Here is a 6,000-nt window from a genome sequence, read left to right as displayed (position 1 = left end):
GGAGGATGAAAGAGCTGCAAATCTAAGATGGAGAGAGTAGAAGAAAAGAGGAAAATAGAGATGGAGTAAGAAAGAGAGAGGAATGAAAAGGGTAGAACATGAGACACAGTAAGGACGTCAGGAGAGATGAAAGAGGGAGCAGCTGATTCACTTCAGCTTTAACTTTGACCGGAGAAATTACAGCTTCAGCTGATAGCAAAGACGTGTGGGTTGTGGCCACTTAAACAAAAGGACATCATCTCTTCACAGCTGATAGAATTTACCTGCATTGTTATGAATCTCTGATACACCTGTGTGAAACTCTCCAATCAACAACCAGTCAAAGAGGCCAAAGACACAAAAGGAGCGTAGGAGGCCAGGAGTTTGTGTTCATCGGGCGCTGCTGTTGTTCTCCAGCCAAAATAAATGACATGGAAAACTGTGAAGCAGCACAGTACAGTCAGCTGTTTTGTTCCTGAGTATTTCTGAGTTCGGGTGAAATTCTTTTCTGGTTCTGTGGTGAACAAAGAATTCAGTACAAGAGCTGTACTATAATAAATGTCTGAATTTGTCTTGTCAGGTGCTGACTGTCAGCCTTACATGTCAATGACAGTTCAGAGGAACAGAAAGACTTGCCCACTAGAATAAGATTTCTTTAGAAATGTCTCTTCTTTAAAGTATTTTAGTAACACAGCATTTTTAAAAAAGTGCCAATAAGTGCAGGTACAGAGTGCTTCACAGGTTGTTATCTGTAGTGAAATCATCTTTGGAGAAAATACTGTACTGTTCATGCTGTGATGTGTCTGCTTTTGCTTGGCACAGGTGTAAGGCAGTTGCTCCCAAACTTTTTTCCCTGGGGACCCAGTTTTTTGAAATGACAAATCATTGCAACCCAAGTCACAATAATCCTTATTAATTAATTCTGGAGTTAATCTGTGCATCATTTAATGTTCCTGACCATTTTACTACCATTTACACATCACCTTATTTTGTCTTAACTCTTTATTAAAAACATACACATATTCTAACTTTATAAAACAGAGATAAATTCATCTAGGCAGAGTTAACAGGCCATCTCATTGTTTTGATTTCTTCTTATTAGGAAAACAACATATGACATTTTAGCCTACTTCATAAATAAGACAAAATATTTGCATTTAGATGGAATTACAGGCTTAATGATTGATTCAAAGTAAATAGTGATTTGACCACAAGTCATTGTTCTGTAGTATTAAATTGTTATTGCATTCCGTACTTGCTTTTGTTGCCTGTTTTAAAGGGTGACTGCGTTGCCGTACTTTTCCAGGTTTTTCAAATGGAAACGCCCACTCAGCTGTTAGAAAAAGCAGTGACGTAGGTTACAGCATTGATGACCCCCTCCCCGCCGGGAGATTTATACAAGCGGCGACGTTCCAACTTTCACAAGCTCTTATCTTTTGTTGTCTAACAAACCACCTTCTGAATTCAAGTTTCTCTCTTCTATCAAACTAAGATGAGCTTGTCCACAAAACACACTTCAAACTCCACAGAAACACAATAAAACTCAAGAAAAGGTCTTTGTAAATCCCTCCACTGTTCAACATTGTCCAGCTCTGGGTTGGCTGAACATGAATCCACCGCGGTAGACATGAAAATACCGTGGCTCCCTGCTGCCACCCTCTCGCTCTTGTCCCCTTCACCCCTCTCCTCTTTCCACCTGCCGTGTTCATCGTCGGCAGAGTCCTAATCGTAGCCGTAGTATATCAGCTCAGTACGGTATTCCCTGTTGTCAAACTGGTTCCTGTCAGTCTCAGAGACTGTTTGGTCCTGGGTCGGCCGCGTTCACTCCACGTGCAGACTCCAGTCATATGTGGGCCTTTAGCTACACAGTTAACTGAGCTAACGGCAGGCTAGCGACAGCCAAAGACAGTTACAGCAGAGAGTACAGTGAGCAGCAGATTCACTGCCTCCTGTTTTGTCTGGAGTTAACTTTGGCAGGTGGCCATATTTCACACTGCTCCCTCAACCTACATGAAACCTCACGTTTGTTATGCACAGGTGGTAATAGTATATATAGTATTATATAGTATTCTGAACCACCAACCTCTGTATTTCCACCAGAATTTGAATGTTCTGATTTGTGGTGAGAAACACCACTTGGAAGCTACAGAATGATATAAAAACCCCAAAACCCCGCAAAATGAATTTTGTGGCCCATTAAATGTTTGTAAGTGTCTGGTGAGTGTTACAGCATTTTGCAAATCATCAAAATCATCACTGGAGAACATATAATTCCTGCTGTGATGCTCGCCTTTTATGGCACACACTGTAACCATGTCAGTTATCAGCACATGGCACAGGCAAATTGCACAAATTAAGGTTGAGTCAGTTCATATTGATTGTATTTTGTATTCTGTTGTGTGACGATTGATTGAAAGATTGTATTTGCGAGTGTTAGAGTCATTTTGTCAAGCTTAGGCCTGTGTGTGTGAGCTGAAAATGTAACTTCTGAATGGACAAATGTGTCCAAGCACACGAGGAAAAACTGTAAGAGAAGGGAAAGTGTGAGCAGATGGTACAAGTGTTTGTGAAAAAGAGGAAGAAAGTGATGGAGGAAACAAGAGAGACAGTACTGAAGAGAGAAAGAAGGAAAAAGGACTGAAATGGACTGAAGGAAGGAGGAGTTAAGATGAAAGAATTTTTGAGGAGGAGGAGAGGAGAGGAGGGATGTGAAGACAAACAGCCTAAATAAAAAAACAGAAGACGAGAAATGGGGTAAAGTGATGAAACCTTTGGGGAAAAGAAGGCAGAGAAAAGCAACCTGCTGCAACTGTGTCATCCTCTTCAAAACAAGCTGTGATAATATTTTCTTTTTGTTGTTCCCAGAAATATTGTGTGGCAATGAATTTAATCATTTCGCCCCGAATTTCAATTTACTGCTGTAATGCGATGCAACAGCGCTATAAGCACAGTGTCATAAGCGCCTTCCTCCGAGTGCATTTGATATTTCTCATACACAGCAGCTGCATACAGGGTTTGTTTTTATTGAAATGTGATTGGGTGGTGTCTCGCTTTAGGGCACGACACGCTGCAACTTGAGGATTCACGAGTCAATTTCCTGAAGTGGAATCCAATAATGGCGAAGGAGCAGAGGCGAGGCGTTTACGGCTCCTTAGGAACATCAGGAGGAGCGCTGCTGAAAAGACCGACAGGCACTCCGAGCCCGCAGCCGGAAACATTTTGGGTGGAGGTTCGGAGGGGGGGGGGGTTGTCATCATGATGAAAACTGTTCACAGTCTCAATCAGCTGAGAAAAACCTCGACTGAAAAACCTGCATTTCCCTCCAGTGAGGACACACAGGACATGTCCTCAAGAGTGATTTCTGGAAAGAATTTATAGTTGCCCAATCTGACATGGTGACCATCTCAACAGACAAAAAGGTTGTGTGGTCTGAACTCGGCGAAAAAAAATAACCACAAGATCAAAAAGTTTTGCCCTGATGAAAAGCTGAAATTGACTTTTAGGTCTATGAATAAATGAGTTGATTCACGGCACGCTTAGTACTGAATTGCTGTTCTGGAGCTTCCAAACATATTACGCACTCATTTCAAAATGAGAGACTGTCCATCATGAAATTGTAATTGTTCTAATTACCAGTCAGAGCTCAAGGACCTGAAGAAGACCTGAAGGACCTCTCATCCACATTGGACCAAAAGTCACGCCTCAAATTATAATCTTGAGCTTGGAAACAGGTTTTGGTGAAAATCATTTCATACAGTATGTTTAAAATAACAGCTGCTAAATGGATCCTGCTGACTTTAAAGATCCTCATTACCACCTTTTTGGATGTTCCTTTGAGGCTCCTCGTCACTTTAAGAAACAAAGTCATTATTTTGAGATAATAAGACATTCTTAGACAGTTTCTCATTATAATGACTTCAGCAGCGCAACAACACCATATGAAGTCTAAATGTAACACAAATCTAGGTGTTAACAGAGACTCCAGTCTGCAGTGTGTCAGCCTCAGTAACATCAGTCTTCATGATGAAAGAACGTGTCTGTTTCTTGATGTTTCCCAGTCAGAATCTCAGCAAATCCCCTGGTGTCTAAAAACTGTACGGGAAAGAGGCAGAGGAGAAAATGGTAATGGCTTGTCAGCTGGCAGGGCAACAAGGCCACAGTGGCTGCAGGGCAGATCATTTTTTGAGGGGCATCAAGGCCAAAGTAAAGAGGGTCATGGGCACAATGAAAGTTCTGCCCTGCTAGAGACAGACATCAGAGTTTGAAGCACAGGGCCACTGACCAAGCTGCTGTATTAAGAGAGAATTTCAGTCTGAAAGTGTCTGTGGCCAACAGCAGCAAATGAGCTGATTTACTTGATGTTTGAAACAGTGAAATGCCAGTAAAATCTTTGGGAAAAAGACAGTGAAGAAAGCCACGTGGATGCTAACCTGAAACTCTGTGAATGATCCACCTGGTTATGTTCCTGACTCACACCTGCAGGACACAGACAGACAGAGTGACAGCCACCATCTTCCTTTGACTGAATGTATTTTATTGTAAAGCTATAAGGAAGGAGTAATTACAAGATATCATTTCTTTGATTTGCTCAGCAAAAATAAAAGACCACATTTTTTTTTCAAATTCAAACATGCGGATGCTGATCAAAAAGAGAACAGATGAGGCTCGAACAAACACGTCACCCAACTTCCTCCGAGAAAATTAAAGGGCAAAAAAAAACAAAAAAGAAAAAGAAAAAATCCAAAAACAAAGAAACAGAAGAAATGTACAGTTTGCCTTCAGACTCGGCCTGGACAGACATGAGAGAAAGGAAAGGAAAGCGATAAAAGGCGGTGGATGATTGGAGGAGAGACTCTGCAGTCGTCCTCCACTCTGAGCCTGAATCATCATCACTCCTACATTTAATAGAGCCTACGGTACTTTAGACAATATAATCCTACAGGTTCAAGGTCAAATTTCCTTCACGTTGTTTGAATATATATATTTTTTCATCTTCATTTTTTAAAAACCTACACTTCCATGTACATAAAACTGTACAAAAAACAAGGCATCACTAGCATTGTTCCTATATAAATATAACCAACCAACAATTAGGCTACAAACGTGGACTTCCTGTAAAGACAAAAGTGATTCGGCAGCTCTGTCCTCCTGTTTTCTTATTCTAGTTTTTAAAAAAGGAAAAATGTTCCACTCCACATTTGATGTAGGAAAGCTCAGAGCTGCCATGGACTTTTTTTTTTTTTAAGGTTGTTATCTCCAAGAGCAAAATTATCTCAAGATGACTATCTAACTTTTTTGAGAAAATCAAATTGCACATGTATCCTTACCTACCCTTGTAATTTGTCATTATGTCCGCCTGTAAAAATAAAATCTAACAAAACCATCACAAAGCTGGGTATTGTTAGCAAACACTTATCTGTTGTGCAGATATTTTTGTTTGAGATAACCATTTTATTTGATGCCATTATCTTGAAATTGTCTCCTCAAGTGCCTTATTTTCTCAAAATTCATTTTATGGAGCCCCAAAGTTCTTTTTTGTGCACACAACATGATACACAAGTTTTCAAATATCATCTTTCAGGACTGTCGGAGCTCCATAAAATTAACTTTTTTGCTGCCAAGATATCAAGTATCTTGTCATCTTAAAATTTCAAACTATTATTGAGATGAGATACAAAATGATCTCATGGGATGGCGTATAGTACGACACTTTTAAGGACATTTTGCATGTTTTGTCTGCGCATTTTAAGCCTTTTACATGTCATTTTGTAGTAATAGTCAGGTGATCTTTGTGATCACGATCTTCATAATAGTTGAAGCCCGACCGTGAAACGGTCGCGTATGGATAATTTAGGAGAAGATCATGTTTCGGTTAAAGTAAGTATGTTATGTTACATACGTGATGCAAGTAGGCCCTTGCATCATGACATAATGTAGGTTGCATTACGACATTATGTACCTAACATAAGTACATTGCAATGGCAAACTGTCTCCCTATTGGCTTTCCAGCATAGCTGTCAG

Source organism: Lutjanus erythropterus, chromosome 5 (assembly GCF_056507025.1).
Source record: "Lutjanus erythropterus isolate fLutEry1 chromosome 5, fLutEry1.hap2, whole genome shotgun sequence".
In the NCBI taxonomy this organism is placed as follows: domain Eukaryota; kingdom Metazoa; phylum Chordata; class Actinopteri; order Lutjaniformes; family Lutjanidae; genus Lutjanus; species Lutjanus erythropterus.
This window is presented reverse-complemented; position numbering follows the sequence as displayed.